At 44.9% G+C, this 20311-nt stretch overlaps 1 protein-coding gene across 2 annotated transcripts in view; it reads right to left on the reverse strand.

Moving 5' to 3' along the window:
- ZFAND3 (zinc finger AN1-type containing 3) overlaps window positions 1-20311 on the reverse strand; it is a 336794-nt gene that overhangs the window by 3075 nt on the left and 313408 nt on the right. The window lies entirely within an intron of this gene.

The raw sequence follows: 20311 nt of genomic DNA on the forward strand, positions 1-20311 counted from the left end.
GGAAACACTGGGGAGGCTGGTAGAACAAAGCATGAGGGAGGGGGCGGGTGAGTCCCCCTGACAGGAAACAATGAGGCCTCAGGGAGTCAGCAGAGAGGCTCCAGGGACAAAGGGAACACACAGCAACACCAGAATGTGACCATTCCTTCCCCTCTTCTGGTCAATTTTCTAGGAATGCAGGTGTACGTGTGTGTGTGACAGACAGACAGACAGACACCTGATGTCCCCCGAGTCTCTCTTTGGGGGAGGGGGGATCTGGGCTGGGAAGACGCCTGCCATTGCCAGATGGCTCCTCATCCCATCAGCTGCTGGAACGTGCAGTCCCCATGAGCTTACACCAGGTCCACAGGACCAACCTGTAAGTGAATCTGAGTCCTTTCCGAAACCACTTCTCTCTGCACCTGGAGCAGGCTCCCCTCAGCAGCCCTGCCACCCAGTGCTCCCCCCTCACTGTCCAAGCAAACACCATCTTTTTTCAGAGACGTCTTTCTTTTAAGCTTAGATGCCAATGACCAGGGCAGCTACCCCTTGCAAATCATGATCCATCCATCTCTACATCTTCCTTTTCTTTTCAAAGACAAGGAGTGGAGGCAGTGATTTTAGAAGAACAGCAGCAGGTGAAGCAAAGACTCAGAGGTCAGGATGGACAAAAAGTTTCAACAGCCTTAACTTTTAAGATAAACTTCACCCAGAGAATATTCCTCAGCTGCCACCACTGTCCCCTGAGCTCCTGCTGTGTGCAGGCCTCGCCTGGACCACCCGGTGCCGTTATTAACCACTTCCCAAGGAGAGCATGGCAAGTAATATGCTTGACTCTAAATTTGGACTGGGTTTAAGGAAAAGAACAGAGATGAAATTTCTGTCTCCTGAGAAGCTAAGCTCCCATTTGGTCCAAAAGCAAAGTTAAGATTAATGAGCTCATGCGTTATATTTACTGATAAGTTCATGACTGGAAGCTATTGAAAACCAGTTGTCTTTCTCCTGAAGGACTTCACAGCAACGTGTGGACTGTCTCAGCATGTGCGCCTAAGTGCACAATCACCCTTGTGAAGCGAAGCCCACCTGATGGAGGAGAAGCTGCTAGGTCCTGCCTTTGGGGCGGGGGAGGGGGGGGGCACCTGTTACGTGCAGGAGGTGTGAGCAGTTTACTTCTGTATCTGCAGCATCTATAAGGGGTGGGGAGGTCCCAGAGGCCCTTCTCTCCTGATGATGAATGGCACTGGCTAAATGCATTCCAGTGTCAATAGTCAGAGTGGGCTGTTCTGGACATGGGGGAGGGTGGGATGCACCTTTACCCCCCTTCTTGGTACCCACAAATCTATTTCCAGAAACCAGTGCAAGTGTCATGGACTTTCAATTACTCTCTGACGGGATTCTAGAGACCAGGCTAGGTCTGGGGGGAGATGTATTCCAGCTTAGGGGGAAGGTGACTGTCCCTAACTTCAGTGGTCAACAGTTTTAAAGCACCAGGGGACTTACAGCCCCCACCTTGGCCAGCCCATCCCCCGCACCGTTCACCAGGAACCAGGCGGAATCTTTCCAGAGAGTCAGACAAGGCGGTGTCCGGAAGGGACAAAAGCATGAAGGGCACTGAGCTGAGCACCTGAACTGTGACCCAGGCTGTGGTAATTTATCACACAGCATCTTTCCCCCCGATTTTAAAGTTATATATCAAAATTGAATTCACTCACTCACCCACATACACACAATCCATACATATCTACACTTCCCTTATGGCCTCATGGTTCAGCTTCACGTAGTCCCCCCCACCTGTTTTCCCAGGGGCTTGTAAGACATATGTTGATTGGTTCGGCAGCTGGAACTGTAGGTATACAACTCAGCTTCCCCATAGTTCTAAAAACATTTTCAATATGCTCTTGCTTATAATCGTGTACCATACAGTGATCTTGAGGGATAAGGAGAAATATGGGTAGGAGAATATCAGTAAAAGGATGCTGACTTCCAAAAGAGAGGAAAACACCCAAGGCAAAAGTTTCTGAAGATATGATCTGCCTGTTAAATGTGGCTTAACCTCAGGCCTTTCCTTGCCTTGTCACAGGGGCCCCGGATCACTAGTTTCTGTGAAACACGGAAACTGGCCAGGTCCAGAAGGACGCTGCAGAGCTCCTTTAAGGCCCCCAGAGCTTTTGGTAAATCTGCACAAACCACTCAAGAACCTCTGCGGGCATTTCTCTGCTTGCTGGCACTGAAAAGCACTTTGGGACGAGCCCTTGCTGGGCTTGGACAGGGAGGGTGAGGCAGCAGCTCTAGTGCTGGTCCAGGGCCCCTCCACTCCACTGCAGGCCCCTCTCAACCTGCTACTACCTGGCGTCTGCCGGGCCATCCTGGGCATGGGAACAGGGGCAGTGGGCCTGACCACAGCAAGTGACCCCGTAGAGCTGGGCTGGAAGGTCTCCAGCAGCTACACTGTCAGTATGAAAAAAACCTTCTCCAACTAAGTAGGCAGCACGAGGAGGGAGGGAGAAAATGCCTAGACCACTGTGCTGCGACAGTTCACCACGGGGTGAACCACTGGGGGGGCTCATCCCAGGGCACGGGCCCAAGACAATGGCTGTGGACGGAGAGATAGGGAGAGGGCAGGAGCTTCTCTGACTCTGTCACCATCAGAGACACAAGATCATGGATGGCATAAGGCAAAAAACATAACAAAATAAAAACCAATCTGAGACCTATCTAATCCTCTGTCCTGAAAGGATCCCATGGAATGAGAAACACAGAAGGCAACATTTCATCACTCACCCTGAGCGCAGGGGCCGGGGGCACCCTTGGGAAGAGCAGGAGTTTCAGTGAAGGGAGCTCCTGGGTGTAAACAAGCACATCTGGACTTGGCCTTCCTGGCACAGACCTGGCGCTGTGACTCAGTGAGCCACATAAATCTGAAGATGCCCACTGCAATGGCCCTGAGAACACAGTCCCAGCAGAAAATGAAACTGATGCTCATTCTCCCAAGATTTACTAAGGTCTGACAGCAGGCAGGTTTCTAAAAATGCTCATTTTGTGGGAACCCAACCTCTGACCTGACCCTTCAGCTTTTCAAGGAGAAAAGCTGAGTTATGCCGTTCATTCAGATGAACTCATTCACAGCTAAACCTCACCTCTGCTGGCTGGGATATTTTAAGAATAAACAAAAAAAGATCAAGAACAATCTGTACAAACGAGGTCACTAGACAGAGATAACATAACCCTAACACCTTGCTCTAAGTGCTATGGAAGTTGCAACGATATTTCCTGTTTGACTTGTTTACAAAAACCAACAGCAATGGCTACCCAAGAGGAATACTCAGGCCTCACTGGGCCTGAGGAAAAAGGGCCTCTGCTCTCCTTCTCAGTTTAGGCACGCAGGGCCCCCAGGGCAGGGAAACCAGCTAACTGGCCTCATTTGCCAGTTCCCTTCCCTCACTGCCCACCCACCCAAAGGCCACAGAGGATGGCTACTGTTTGGGGGGTAAGGAAGGTGGGTGGAGGACAAGCTCCAGGCCAAGCGGGGGAGAACCGCATACCCTGCGGGCAGTGCAGCCCCTTCCTTTGGCTGAGGCCTGGGCCCCAAATCCAGCACTTCCTCCCAAACCCTAGAGATTAAGCAGAGGCTGGAACTGTCTTCTTCTATGGAATTTCCTATGGGAGACAAAGAAAGTGATGCCAAAATTCACATTCAAAGTCTGAGCCCTTGTCATTTTTATTCAATCCTGCCAGACTGAAATGTTGTTTTTTACCTTTATCTTGGAGTAAAAAGCACCATTTAAAATTGGCAAAACTGGGCAGCTCTGGATATTTTTGGACTTTAATTAATTAAACAATCGCCTCCCTGCAGATTCCTCCCGAAGCGGCCATTTCAGTAAAGGCGGGAGCAGTACGGCATCAGCTCCAGCTGCTCGAGTGTTTCTGCCTCAATTGCAAGAAATGTTTTACACACTTTCTTGCTCATTTGAATTTCCAACTGTCAAAGGTTCAAGCAGAACCTAAAAATACTGGCAGGCCTTGGGGACTGAGGCTCTGTGCAGCCTGCGCTGGTGGGCCACACTGGTCCTGGGGTGCCAGCTGCAGTCTGGCACTGTGGCCCCGGCGAGAGTGTCCAGTTAGGAGGAAAATCAGAAGCTGCTCCTACAGCTGCGCATGGGCGCCAGCCAACGGGGCCTAACCCAGACCTCCAGAAGCTTCCAGAGACCTAGGTAAGGATGCCTCAAATCTCAACTTATCGACAGGCTATGTAAAGTGCCTGCTTAAAAAATAAATGACAAATATGCCTGACCTATGTGTCTGAAATGATCAGACAAGCTCGTTAGAAAAAAAGAATCACATTTTTCGAGCAAGGTAAGAGTTTCTTAAAGCTCAGGACAGCTAAGTGACCTCATAGCTCATTTGTAAGTCCACTTGTTTAATAGCAGATGGCCACAGGAAAGCTTGTTGGAAAGCATTAGCCATTTATACTCCTACCAGCAGCAATCCCTGGATTGTATGACATCCACTGGACCAACACTCAAGGTGGAGTTTGTAGCACAGAAACAGGTTAAAGGATCTTAATGCATTTACTTCATCAGGGTCATGGTACAGGCAGCCGCAGTCACAGCTGTTGTGGGAATGGACTACTTTACATTCTCCTCTATCCCTGGATTTGCCTGATGGAGGAAAAAGCATCACACTCCAGAAACAGAACTGCATCCCAGCTCACTGAGTTGGCTGACACAGTGCTTGGCTGGGCCGGGGGAGGAAACCTGGGGACAAACAGAGGTCAGCTGTCAAAGGCGCTAGAACCAAAACTACAGTGAATCTCTGAGCTGGACATTAATGTGTCTGTTTCTTGAAGGGAAGAAGAGCCCATTCTACTTAACAATTTAATAAAAACCACCAGATCATACTGAAACAATCAATTCTAAAACAGCAGCAATCACCTGTCTGTGACCCCCCACAATCAACTAAAATACCAGTGAGATACAAGCTAAAAGCTATCAACAGAACAAAAGGCAGTGTGATAGGAGGCAAAGACACTAAGGAGCTGTGTGCACTAGGCAAACGGCTCTGCAAGAGGAGTCAGCAGTGCAGGGAGATGAAACTGTGTCCCAGGTCCAGCTTAACGAAGTTCCTGCCGCAGTGTGTCCGCCGGTCACTTACAAGTGTAATGTATCCACCACTCTTGTATCCTCTAAGGTAGCTCTCCAGACAGCCCCATTCTGGCAGAAACCCTAACGTCCCCTTTCCCCGCCTCTGTGGGGAATGTGCACCCTGTCCCAGAAATGTCCTCTTCCACTGTTCAACTCCAGCAGCCTCACTTCCCCTGACATTCAGAGAACAAGTCTTCCTACCCTTCATTCTTGTCTCCAGGAGGATAAACTTGTTTTTGTCACAGGGGATGGGGAATGAGGGCTGGGGTGGGCTGGGCCTGGTGGTGAGCCCACACCTTGAAGGATCCTGTGCCATCATCACCCTGACTTATGAGAACCCTCCTCTTAACAAGCCCTTCAAGTCCGCAGTGCACAAGAAGGAGCTGGTGGCGGGCTCACATTATGCTAGGCTGTTTTATCTAGAAATGCACATACATTTAAAAACTAAGAGAAAAGGGCTCAAGGCAGTTCAACGGAATAATGACTTGGTCTTTGAAACATTATTTCATTTCAGTGGCTGGAAGCAGGCAGCATTAGTCTCTCGGTACCTGGGGCAGTTTTTAGGATCTGAAGAGCCCTAGGAGGTGCCTGCACTCCTGGCCTCCTTGCCATGCCTCAGGAAAATAGTGAGTTGCTAGCAGAAAACTTCTGTTTTTCTGGGTGACCTCCTCCTCCTCCTCTCAGCAGGCTGCTGATTTGTTTGGCCTTCTTTTTCAGCATTTCCTTGTCCTTTAAAAGATTATCTTCTCAAACAGAAATGTCTTCCAGAAAACCAACTCCAAAGATGAAGTGGAGAAAAGACAAAGGGCCACACTCAAATTACTCAACAGCCCGAGGGCATGGCCTGGGTCCCTGGCTTGCTGGCAGACTGTGGCCATCCCCAAGGGCTAAACTAGCAAGAGACAGTTCATCCAGGTCACAGAGTGTCCAAGTGACAATGCCATTAGGGGCATCAGACTGTAAACGCCATGCATCTCTCTCCAGAGCAACACCTGGGAAAGAAAGGCATACCTTCTACATTTTTCTAGGCTAGGCTTTCAGTCCACGTGCTGAGGCTGTAGGGAGCACAAAAATGACAGATGTGCATTGGAAGAGACCTATGGCAAGTCCTTACTTAACAAGTAACCTCAAGTTCTGTTTCTGAATAATCCAGTATGGAACTCATGCTTCAGAACCCAAGTACAGATTCATGTTCTAACTGCATTACCTTAAACTGTGTGGTTGCAGGTAAGCTGTGCAACCTTTCAGAGCCTCGGCTGTTTCCTGCAACACAGGGGTGTTATGGGCCTTACAGCAGCCAGTGTACGTCAAGTCCCTGCACACAGAAGGCTGGCTGTTCCCAGGGTGGCTCTTCCAGATGTTGTTATCTTGTCACCTTACAAACCTGGCTTTAGGCTGAGAGCCCCAACACCTGCTTTGCTTACCCCATGGCTTCTGCTCTGCCATCTTTTACTGCTCAGTCTAGACTCTGGTTCCCTTCTCCTTTGAGAATCCCCTATGGACAAAGGAGACTGAACAGGGAAATCTTCCTTTAAACGCGTGATGCGCAAGTTCCCTCTGTTCCTCCCCACAAACCTATCTGTACAGACTATAAATGCACGGTAAGTGACAAGTTCCACAAAGATTTCTGTTGAAGATATGCAAATTTTAGAGAAACCTGCTTTAAATACATGAAGACTACACAAGGCAGGCTGCAAAGCACTCAGTGGTAGGAACACCATGAAAGGGACACAGAAACTTTCCAAGGACAGCAGAGAGCAGCTTCTTTTTGCTCCTGTGGGGCTTCTCCACAGGTATGACTGAGAATTCTACAAGCTTCTTTCCTAAACAGAGGCAGAGCACATGCATTCCCAAGTTTGGTCACGTACTGACCTGTCAAAGAGCCCTGTGTTTATTTCCCTGAGACCAATGAGCTGGGAGCTGCAATGAAAGGAGGAGCGAGAGAGAAAGCAATGGGCTGTGGACACTGCAAACACCCGATGCTTTTGCCCAGACAGTGCCTGCATCACGCACCCTCTTCTTATGTGTTTCCTTCAAGAATGAAAAGTCCACGTGCTTCTTGTTTTCCCAATACCTCAGAAAGGTCATTCTGAGGACCTTACCAGTATAAGCACGCTTCTCTATTTTCATAAAATCTGCGTTCTAAGGTTACAAGTCCCACATCTGCTGCTCACTGTTGTGTGTGCACGTGCATGCAGTGTGTGTGTGGGGGGGGGGGGGAGTCTGAGATGCTGGCTTCTTGATTCTCCATGTTTAAAGTTAGTTTATTTAAACACACCTCTCCTGGAGGAAAAGAGTCTTATTCAGTGGCAGATTGTTTTAACTGCAGACATGAGTTCAAATTTGAAGTCAGATTACGGACTATCTATAGTGAACCCACCACTGAACAGAGAGCACACTCCAGGATTCTAGAGAATTTCTATCTGGACAGGCCACAGGAGCTGACCTCATGGCCCAGATCCATTTCGCTTGGGGAGTGGGTGGGGAGGGGGCTCAGACATGAAAACTTCCAATGGTTACGGTCTAGGTATAAAAATACCAGCATGAATGGAGCCTGAGCATGCTAAATCCAACGGGCCCTTCCCACGGACAGCATCTGGAACAGCTGACTACTCCCATGGGCCCTGTGACATACTTGCTTTCCTTCTCTCTTTCTCTGGTAGCTCCTCATCTACTGTCCTTAAAATATCAGAACTATTCAGTGCTGGATTCTCTCTTTATCTTACCACATGCTCTCCCAAAGTTTAATATTCTAACTGTATATGCTGACAACTCTGAAGCTCCTCTCTCTGCCCCAGAACTCTCTGGAGCTCCATGCCTCTGTATCCAGTGATCTATTTGGTATCTGGGATAGCTGACTGAAGACGTCAAAAATGGAACACTTGCTACTACTTCCCCGCAAACCTGCTTCTCCTTCAGTGTCCTCCACTCTAAGAGAATGAGGCCACCATGCAGCCAGTGGCTCATGACACAAACCTGGAGTCATCAACTGACATCTTCCTCATTCTTCACATCTAATTACCAAGTCCTGTGGAAGCAATTTCCAAAGTGCACATCCTTTCTTTTCTTTACATCTTTACTGCCACCATCAGGTCAACACCACCAGGATCTCTTTTGCCCAGGCCACTCCAACAGCTTCCTCTAGGTGGTCACCAACATCAAATCCATCCTTATAGCAGTCAAAGTGATTCCATACACTCCTCTTTGTGACAAGCAGACTTTTGTATTTAAACCCTTTAAAAGTTCCCAAGACTTAATAGAATAGAATAAATGTCACCATCTCAGTACACTCTTGTGTTCCCACTGCCTCTTTCATTTCCCTTATACACAGGGCCCGTCGGGTGAATCCGGCCTCCACCTTATTTTATCTGCCTGGCACCTTGTTTCTACCCAGTGCAGCACCGAGCTCTCATTTAACTGTTATGAACTAGTTACATTTAAACAGTCCTAAAATTACATTCAGCCCTTTGAAGGGAACCGTGAGACTGACGTGGCCCCCGGTGAAATGAGTGTGACACCCATCTATGCCAGTCACCTCCTTGTAACTCGATGCTCTAGACACACTGACCTCCTGATTAAATGCTTGCTTCTTCAGGACTATTTCAATGGCTCTTCCTCAAGATGACCTTCCTAGATGCTCAGAGTGGGCTAGGACCGCATTCTAAGCCTTCATGGCATCTTGGACTTTTCCTTCAGTCACTAGTCACAATTATAAAATCATTTGTATGATTTTTTAACTTACCCTGTTTCTCTAACTAGATCTTATGAAAACAAGAACAATACTTCTGTAATTTATCACATATCCCCTATGCCTAAAACAGCGTGTGGCTCACTCAAAATATATTGCTTGAGTGAGTGAATGAGAGTCAGTTACAAATAGACTATTTTCTGAACCTCACAGGAGACAAATAAAAGACAGTCAAGAACTCAAGTGGCCAAATCCAATATCCTCATCTTGGCCTCTCAGCAGCGTTTGTCTATTTCTCCCTCTTTACTGAAGTACTTCTTTCTCTCGTCTTCAGCGATAATCACACTAATTTTTCCTCCCATCTCAATGGTTGTTGTTCCTTGGAATCCTTTACTGGCTTCTCTTCCAAAAACCACTGCAGAATGCAGTCTTCCTGCATTTCTCCTTTTATGTCCCCCCCTTTAAGTAATCTCATCTGACCCATGTCTTCAGTATTATCTAAATGCTGATATCTCTTGAACTTGTTTCCATCCACAAATTCCTCCCCTAAACTCCAAACTCCTATATGCAGCTCCCTACTTGTCAAGCACCTCCAACTAACAGGAATCTCAGCATGCTCAAAACAGAACTCTCAACCCTTTTGACCCCTATATTAGCTCATCTTCCAGTCTTCCCTGCCTCAGTTAATGATACCATATCCACAGAGCTGCTCAGGCCCAAACCCAGGACTCATTCTTGTTTCCTCTCCCTTACCCCTCACAGCATCTTTTTTAGTCATCTTGTTGGCTGTTCCTGAATCCACCCTGCTTCTCTGCATCTCATGCACCAGTCCTCTGGCAAGAATGAGTGCAGCATGCTGATGAAACAGGAAGAAAGCCAGCAGGGCCAGGATTACCTTTGCTGCACTCCAGGCCTTCTCCCTCACTGCAGTTGGAGCAATTATTTTTTTATTTTTTCTTTTCCAGGGTAATTATTCTTAGCTTTACTTTTTAATATCTGTTAATTTATTTTTCTGTGAATAGGTAAAACATCAATATAACAGAAACTCAATTTGTATAAAATATTCAGCAAAAAGTTAAGTCTCCAGCCTCACTGTCTCAGTTACCCTCCTCTGAGGCAAAGCAACCACCGTTACCAGTTCTTATGTACTCTTGAGAGCCTATCCATACACAAGTAGTTATGTGTACATCCCAGAGGGATATTGTAAAAAAGGAAATCAGATCATGTCACTGGCTTTGCTTAAAACCCTTCAATGCCTTCCCACTACTTTAAAATAAAATTCTAACTCCTTGCAAAGGCCTGCAAGCTACCCCACGCACTCCGGCCTCCCTCTCTACTCTCCTCGTGTGCGGGGCTCTGGCTCCAGCACTGCCTTCTTGGCCCCCCAGCGATGCTGCTTTCTCTGCCTAGCACACTTTCCTCCTCACTCTCTACATGGCTGGCTCTCTAGCTTTTATGTCTTGGCTCAGCTTTCACATCCTTCCTCAGCTGGCTTCCCCTCTGGCAGCTCTCTGTCACCCTCCTCATCCGCTGTCATTCTGTTGTATCATGGCGCTTACTCCCATCAGCATATCCCTGATCTGTTCCCTGTTTACTGCATCTCTCCTCCAAGGAATAAGTGCACCATGTGGTCAGTGACTCTGTCGGTTCTGTTTTCTGCCATTTCTCTGGAACTCAATAAAAAGGAGTAAGTAGACTGAAGAAATAAGTAATCTGAGTCAACATTTTCCTCATTAAAAAGACAAAAATTACTTGTAGCAATAAAAGAATATTTAATGCTGGTAACGGGGCTGCTCACCCCAGCCCTGGAGAGGCCTGCCACCACACTACCTACGTCCAATCACCTAGGTGAGCAGGGGTGCAGTGGGCATGATCCCAAACGGCTTGTCTGGCTAAGGAATATCTTATTTCCTTACTCTCCCACCTATTCTTTTGTACTGCCATTGTTAGTATCAGCCAGTATTTGCTGAGGTCACTCTGAAAGGCACCCCAAGATGTCCAAGATAGCATTACACACTCGCCCTCCTGGAATTAAAACTTTGCTGTAACTCATAATCACAAATTTGGTGAGTACAGATAATGAACAACTGAACAGAATCACACAGGTTCCCACTGACACTCACTTCCTACTCTACCCTTGTATTTTGGTCAATTACCCCAGATTCTGTGGAAAATTAATCCTGGGACAACAATTTAGTTCAAGGGAAGAGCAATTTAATTGATGCCAGAGTATTAACACACTGCAGACGGCTCAGTAACTCATGCCAGGTGGCTCCAGGGAGGCTCCAGGAGGTGGCTGACCCCGGCCTACACATTCTGGGAGGCCCCAGAGCCAGAAAATGTGGTGAACAGCTTGACCATGCTGGCTTACAACCCAACCACCTCCACAAGCAACACAACCTAGGGGCGGACTCGGTGGGCACTAAAGCCCCAATGAAGTGAGCTGTGCTCTGTGTGGTCAGCTTCTGCACAGCAGCTCATCCAATGTAGTCATGGCTGGTCCTTACAGCTGCTCAAACTGGGGGTGGCGGGGGAGGGGGTGGTCAATCCCTCCCAGCAATACCAATAGCAATCAAAGCTCAATCACAACAGCACAGAGCCCACATGGGGGGATGCGCCTGGAGTGCCCACTCAGGTGAGTTGGGAAGGCTGTGTCATTGGGCCCTACAGAATACCTACTAAATAAGGCCATTCTACCAAGACTGGGAGATGTAGCAGTTCTACCTAATACATAGGGAAGTAGCCAAAATGAGGAGACAAAAAAACAGGTTCCAAACGAAAGAACAGGAGAAGTCTCCAGAAAAGGAACTAAATGAAATGAAAGCAAGCAAACTACCAGATACAGAGTTCAAAACAATGGTTACAAAGATGTTCGAGGAACTTAGTAAGATCTTCAACAGCATGAAAAAGGACATAGAAACTATAAAAAAGAACCAGTCAGAAACAAAGGATACACTAACTGAAACGAAGAATACATTACAAGGAATCGGTAATAGAGTAGATGAAACAGAGAATCAAATCAGCAGTTTGGAAAATAAGGAGACAGAAAATACCCAATCAGAACGGCAAAAAGAGAAAAGAATCCAAAAAAATTAGGATAATGTAAGGAGCCTCTGGGACAACTTCAGGCATACCCACATAATCATCATGGGGCTGCCGGAAGAAGAGAGAGAGCAAAAAACAGAAAACCTATTTCAAAAAATAATGACAGAAAACTTCCCTAACCTGGTGTAGGAAATGGACATATAAGTCCAGGAAGCACAGAGTGTCTCAAACAAGATGAACCCAAAGAGGCCCACTCTAGCTCTTGCTGGACAGCTCAGCTGGTTAGAGCTGCCAAGGTTGTGAGTTTGATCCCTGTGTCAAGTTACTTACAAGAACCAACCAAAACATATTTGCCAATGATACCCTCAGACAAGGGTTTAATCTCCAAAATACACAAAGAACTTACACGTCTCCACTCTAAGAAGACAAGCAACCCAATTAAAAAATGGGCAAAGGACTTGAACATTCACTTCTCCGAGGAGGTCATACAGAGGATCCAGAGACACATGAAAAGATGCTCGATATCGCTAGCTATCAGAGAGATGCAAATTACAACCACAATGAGATACCACTTTATACCAGCCAGAATGGTCATCATAAACAAAGCAACAAACAACAAGTGCTGGAGAGGTTGTGGGGAAAAGGGGACCTTAGTTCACTGTGGGTGGGATTGCAGACTGGTACTACCACTATAGAAAACCATATGGAATTTTCTCAGAAAACTAAAAATGGATCTGCCTTTTGACCCAGCAATTCCACTGCTGGGACTATATCCTAAGAACCCTGAAACACTAATCCAAAACAACCTATGCACCCCAATGTTCACAGCAGCACAATTTACAATAGCCAAGAGTTGGAAGCAACCTAAGTGCCCATCAGTAAATGAATGGACCAAAAAACTATGGTACATTTACACAATGGAATTCTATTCAGCAAAAAGAAGAAGGAGCTCCTACCCTTTGCAACAGCATGGATGGAACTGGAGAGCATTATGATGAGTGAAGTAAGCCAGGCTGTAAAAGACAAATACCATATGATCTCACCTTTAATGGGAACCTAAACAACAAAACAAACAAGCAAGCAAAATATAACAAAAGACACTGAAATAGAGAACAGGCTGACAGTGACCAGAGAGGAGAGGGGAGGAAATTTCAGGGGAAAAGGGGAAGGGTTTACAGGAACAAGTATAAAGGTCACATGGACAAAAACTAAGGGGAGTGGAAATGGGAGGAAGGTAGGGTACACTGGGGGGGGTGGGCTGGGCTGGGAATAAAAGACAGAAAACTGTACTTGAACAACAATTAAAATAAATAAATTTTAAAAAAGAATCAACCAGTAAGCGGGACAGCGAATTGATGTTTTTTTCTCCTTTCCTCTCTCAAATCAATAAATTTTAAAAAAATTTTAAAGCCAACACTAAGACATCAAAATTAAAATGCCAACAGTTAAAGACTAAGAGAAAATCTTAAAAATAACAAGAGAAAGGCAGTTAGTTACATTCGAGAAAGCTCCCATAAGACTGTCGGCTGATTTCTCAACGGAAACTTTGCAGGCAGGAAATATTCAAAGCGATGAAAAGAAAGGGCCTACAACCAAGATTACTTTACTCAGCAAGGCTAACATTTAGAACTGAAAGGACAGATAAAGAGCTTCGCAGACAAGAAAAAGCTAAAGAAGTTCATCATCACCAAATCAGTATTACAAGAAATGTTAAAGAGTCTCCTTTAAAAAAGATTAAAAATATGAATAATAAAATGGTAATAAATACATACCTACCTACAATTACTTTAAATACAAACAAATTAAATGCTCCACTCAAAAGACATACAGTGACTGAATGGATAACGAGACCTTTACATATGCCATCTGCAAAAGACTCGCTGAAGATCAAAAGACTCATACACTCTCAAAGTAAAGAAATGGGAAAACATATTTCATGAAAATGGAAACAAACACAAAAAAATTAGGGTAGCAATACTCATACCAGATAAAATAGACTTTAAAACAAAGACTATAAGAGACATAGAAGGACCCAGCAACTCTGCTTATGGGTATTTATTCAAAGAAATCCAAAACACTAAATTAAAAAGACATATACATCCGTATGTTTATTGCAGCATTATTTACAATAGCCAATATATGGAAGCAAGCTAAGGTCCATCAACAGATGAGTGGATGAAGAAGTGCTGCATACACATTAGAATATGCTTCAGCCATACAAAAGAGTGAAATCTTGCCAACTACAACAACACGGATAGACCTAGAAGGTACCGTGCTGAGTGAAATAAGACAGAAAGACAAATGCCAGATGATTTCATGTATATGTGGAATCTAAAATACAAAATAAAGAGAACAGAAACAGGCTCACGGATACAGAGAACATTTTTTAAAACCTATTCTTTTTTTTTTTTAAGATTTTATTTATCTTTAGAGGGGAAGGGAAGGAGAGAAGGAGAGAAATATCAATGTATGGTTGCTTCTTGTGAGTCCCCTGCTGGGAACTGGCCCGCAACCCAGGCATGTGCCCTGACTGGGAATCGAACTGCGATCGTGTGGTTCGCAGGCCCGTGCTCAATCCACTGAGCTACACCAGCCAGGCACAGAGAATATTTTGACAGATGCCACATGGGATAGGGTATGGGTGAAAAGGGTAAAGGGATTAAGTACAAAATTGGTGGTTACAGAATAGTCATGGGGATGTAAGGTAGAGCATAAGAAATATAGTCAATAATATTGTAATAACTATGTATAGTGTCAGATGGGTACTAAATTTACTGGGGTGATCACTCTGTAAGTTATATAAACATCAAATCATGAGGTAATACATCTGAAACTAATAAAATACTGTATATCAATTGTAATTTAAAGGAAAAAATTAAGTAATTGGTTACTTAAAAAAGAGCATTAATACAAACCTGGCCCTCTCATTTGTAAATCTGGAACATTTGTCCCTTCCTGAATCTGTAACACTGCAGTGCATAGCTCTTGAGAGCAGATGTCATCCTGTGTTTTAATCACAAGGACACACAAACTGCCATGTGCTGACTCACAGCTTCTGTCTTCCAGGGGCTACTGGGCTGACAATGTTCAAGAAGAAGAGTGTGTGTGTGTGTATATGGAGAGCAGTAGCCTGAGGGTGCATGACAGGCATCCTTATAATCCTTATAATCCAAAGTGGAAAAGGCCTGCTCAGCACCTCTAGAAACAGCGAACCACTGCTAGACTATGTCTCTTGATCCCTGGGAAATGTCTTCAATAGCCAGTGCCTGCTACCTCCCATGCTATGGCCTAACAACAACTCATCTCCTATATCAAAAGCAGTATCTTGATTGATACTTAATAGAAAATTTTGGATGACAGCATCCAATACCTGTATGGTACACTTCCCCCAGCTCCCCTGCAGCACCTGAGTACTCTTTTGAACACAGAGACAACCAGTGTCATCTGTCTTCCAGATGTCCACCCAGGCACTGCACATTTTAGCACACACAAGAGCTGGTGCGGCCCCGTGACCATGTATTAGGAGGTATCCAAAGGAAAAACAGGCACTTCTTACCATCTCTTCCTTCCAAACCCACAGGCAACAACAGGGAAAGAGAACAGCTTTCAATTCTCAGATGGGAATAAGCAGTGGCACGCTCCTCAGATCACTCACTCCACCCTTGAGTAAATGCTGGCCTTTCCATACCCACCACACTCCCATTTCAGCCCTCTTCACGTCTCTTTACATTTCTAGTCCTTCTCTACTTTATTTACTTCTTCTTTTTCTCCACACCCCCCCTCTTCTTTGCTTCTCAATGTGCCTCAGCAACTATGACTGCCGTAACTCCTGATCTGAGAGTGGAGGGTGTTTTCTGGACAGCAGGATGGAGGGCAGACCAAGTCTGGTGATGCTGATAAGCATCCACATCACGCAGCTTCTATGTGTGCACCTCTCATCCGTCCGCAGAGCCCAGAGGAGACGTCTTTATTTCCTACTGAGTTCTGCCTAACCCTGAATAGGGATGGGAATAATGCCTGTACAAACAAGATGTGAAAAGGGGAGCAATTCCCTAGAGAAGCCAGCTGATCCAATTATTTTAGGTACTTCTCCAATGAATTATAGGACTGACTCATACACCCTTTTCAGCTTTTGGGCTCTAAACTTTGTCCCAATATTTCAGTCACTCCTAACTACCCAAATCTGCAGTAGGACAGCTCTTCTTCCCAGTAGCTAGCAGAGACCATCTGTCAGAACCAATTCCCTGCCTATCCAGCACTTGAATGTTTAGGTATCATGCCCTTTGTGGGTCTGTCCCAGAGACCCAGCTCCCTAGAAGCATGACTTTCAGTCTCAACAGACTAATGACACCAGGTACTTATGTGAATCAACAACCCACAAACAGTGTATGCTGGGGTATGGATAGTGGGCAGGTGTACTGAGCTCCGAGACAGGCTTCTCTGTATCTGCCTTCCAAAAGACGGAATGCAAGTTCTCTTCCTGTAGCAAGCACAATGTCACCAACACTGGAGAGCTGGGGTTGCTATTTGTCACAGTCATACTCAGGCTCACTGCCAGGAACAAGACAGCAAAACTTGAAGTGGTGAGGCTTTTCTTGGGAGTCTGGCTCTCCAGGGCCCAACAGCTGAGAAATAAGGGCTATCATGTGATCTTATCAGAACCATGGTCTGCTTAGGTAAAAGCACTTTCCAGAAGCAGAAACAAACTTCATTGATATTGATCTCTTCAGAGGGGAGATGCTATAGAAATCTCCTCTAATAAATAAAGGATTCAGGCTCCAGGGCTGGGATGTCAGTCTAGCAAGGGAAGGAAGCTATCAGGCTCAAGGAGTCACAAGTATCTACCGGTCATCTGTGCCCTATTTACAGAGCTCTAGTGTGGAGGACGGGTAGAGAAGGGAAAAAAATGTCTTTGATTTCCTGCTTTTAAAGACAGCTGGAGATGCACATGGAAGAAACCAGCTGAAGGACATAAAAAGAAAAGCAAGAAATCAACTGCAAATAAAATCGATACAATCCACTATGTGTAATAAATCGGGGGCACCAAGGAGAGGTCAACTGTGTAAGGTATACAGGAGGAGATAAGTTTTCAAGGAAAATGAGGACATGAATTAGCACTCAGGAGAAAATGGAACATACACATCAATAAGAATTAAGTGTGGCTCATATTACCCATTACAGTGGGAGACAGAAAAGTGGTAAGCACTGCGGGCCTTGTGCTCCAGGAGCATCTGTGTAGATGGACTGACAAATGGCACATGGAACACAACTGAACACAGCGCACTGAGACGGCATTAACATGGTCCGAATAGTTCTCACACAGTAGGTCATACACATTTTTACCATTCAGTGTTCAAAAGAAAGCATCTCTGAAATGAGGGGTGATTACAGACTGGGCTAAGATCTGCATGGCTGAGAACACAGACAACTCATGCTGCAGGGCACCGCATGGGCCAGTTGGGAGACATGTGAAGTGGTAGGATTCTGGGAGCTCAACAGACCTGGACTCGAATGCCAGGAATTCCCTTAGTTACTTACCTTCAAAGCTTGAGTTTTCACCTCGGTAAAAATGAAGTATCATTTGTCCAGTGATGCTTTCATGGAGGTCAACTGATAACTCATTGTATAGCAAGTGCTCAATAAAGCTGTACTTTTTCCTTCACCCAGAGGTTAACACCATGAACTGCAGTAGGAGCTTGGAGCCACCAAAAAGGACACAATATGTCCCTCCCATTCCAGGGAGACAGACATGTAGACAGACAATTCTTAATATGGTCTGAGAAGTGTAGCAACAGAGGCCAATCATAAACCACACCAAAGAGACTACTTTTGAGCACTCTCAGAAGAACACTGGCAAGTGAAAAGCTTTGTTAAAAAAGACACCCAGATTTTGTGAGGGACTCTGATGAGAAAAACTGTGGAGACAAACACTGAGCCCAGTCTGGCATTCCTGCATCCAATCTTGTCCTTGATGCCCCTACACTGGTTCTTTATCCCTGTGAACTATCTCGCCACTTCAGCAACAAGGTGCTGGAAAACCAAAGCCACTGCGTTCAAATATTGGAAGAACAGGCTCACAGGAGGGCAAGGTGATTTGTGATAGGTCACTCTGGAGGGCAGAGTGAGGAGGAAGGAGGACATGTTATACAAAGAGACTCATTTTAGTTGAAGCCGCACCTAGTCCATCTATACTGCCCGGCAGTAAGACATGTCACACTTCCCGAAGGCTGGAGTGCACACGGTGGCTGGATTATGTGTTCCAGGACACAACTGATGTGGTTTCTGCTGCGTCAGCTCAGAGGGCTGGCCTGGCACCAGATAGACAACTTCCAAGTTATCTGAGTGCTTAGATTTTACATCAGAGAGTGACAGGTTTGTTGGGCATGAATAAGAGATTAGTGTGGTTTCATTCACACAGTAGGTCTGTGACCTCCAAAGAGTCCATCTTACTCATGAGGCAGATAAATCACACATTTTATTTATGCTACCCCAAAGTCAAGTATTTAATGAAACCATAGCTTTTCAAATAATTTTAATTAGACCAAGCAATGTTACCTTATCTAAATGTATATACAGGGTGGCAAAAGGAGGTTTACAGTTGTTTGTATGGAAAATAATACAATAATTAATACGTAATAATATAAGAATAAACTGTGTTTTGCGTACTTATAACTGTCTGCCTACTTTTGCCCCACCCTATATGTTTTGTCTGATTTTTCTCCATCTACCAATAAAAATTCAAGGCAGATGAAGCTGCAGAATGACAACTGGTCCTAGCCCCTGTAATTTTAGGTGATTTTAGAGTCTAGCAGGGGACAGCAGACCAGCGGAAGAAGGCATGTGTTAAAAATTCAGAAGATAGAAATCTCAAAGTGAAAGAAAATAGAGTCAGCTACATCTGATATAAAACCTCCATGATATGGATCACCTGGTACTTGGAATTTCTAGTAATTCTAGTTGGTCTTAAATTACCTTTGCATTTCTTGTGAAAAATGAGCTATTAAGTGTAACTTTGGGGTGTATTAGAATTACCTGAGTAAGTGCAATTTTACTTTCTAAAGAAGCATCATATCCTATCCAGGGCCTCTGAAGTGCTGGTCTCAGGTCCACACTTTTTAAGAGGCACTGCTCAAGAGGGACTCATGGGAAGAATCTAGTAAAAAGACTGAGTGTGTCTACTAGTAGATACTTGCATACTGTGTTGTGAACACAAATTACTCAGCAAAGCTTTTTGAACAACTTGTTATCAATTAGAAAAAAATAATTTAAAATCCTATTTTTTGATGAATACTGTTTTTACAACTGGTCTAATTTGGTGACATTTTGCTGAGAAGGGTCCACACAAGAGTCCTGAGCAATGCCTTGGAGGCCAGACTAAGTAAAAGGAGGTTAAACAAATCAGGTGTATTAATGTGGTGGGAAGACTAAGAAATCTTCTGAGTCCTTCAGAAAGATAAGCTGGTTTCGGGGGAGATGACAGAGCAGATGTTCAGGGAGGGACGGGCAGGAATGCATGATGAGAAACTGCGGTTAGCAGGCTGAAACACACACTGACAGGAGGGATGGGAGTCATACGGGTCAGAAACTTTACAGCAGTCATGGAATTTCTAGTTCAGAGGCTGCATGAAATACCAGTATTTAGTACACACGTTTGATCTGAGGCTAGTAACAACCTCTCTGGTCTCATTTATGAAAGAAAAAAATGAGGTTTGACAAAACGGTTGCTAAGGCTCTTTCTAATCTTGGTGGTATTTACCTGCACATTTTTACAATTTTGTCTTATGGCAAAAAAACCCCATTTAATTTAAACAAAGTATCTTTAAGCATCTCTCAGTGTGGTTTGCTTTCATTACCTCATGTAAGAATAACCCAGAAAAGCACCTGGGGTGTGTGTTGTGATAGGGGTTGGAGAAAAAGGAGTGTTCTCAGGCCACCAGCTTTCCCCACTACAGACACACACATCATATACGAGTATGGACAAAGGGAGTGTGCTTCGACTGTAAATAGTAACGAACTCATGGGGTGACAAACTCTTTACAACACAGTTCTGTGGACCTTTTAGGCAATGTGATAGCTCACCATAGTCAACAGCATCTGTTTTGGGGGATGCATTTGAACATTTCCTATGTTTTCACAGAACATATTCAACAGCTACAACTATTAAAATTTGTCAGGGTGAGGGGCAGAGATGGGGAGCAACTATGTGAATCTACAGCTAAATCATACTCTGGTAAAAAACTGAATGTTTTCTACCTAAGGTCAAGGAAAAGGCAAGGAGGTATATATTCTCAACACTTCTATTAAAACAGTAGTTGGAGGTCCTAGCCAATACAATAAATGAAAGGAAAAATAAACAAAAACAGGCAAACAATTAAAAAGGAAAAAATCCTAAGGAATCTAGAACTAGAAAATGAATTTAGCAAGGTTATAGAATAAAAAAGATTGCATATAAAAACTG

This window comes from Sturnira hondurensis, unplaced genomic scaffold (assembly GCF_014824575.4).
Source record: "Sturnira hondurensis isolate 20B ecotype Veracruz unplaced genomic scaffold, ASM1482457v3 Scaffold0014430, whole genome shotgun sequence".
Taxonomy (NCBI): Eukaryota; Metazoa; Chordata; class Mammalia; order Chiroptera; family Phyllostomidae; genus Sturnira; species Sturnira hondurensis.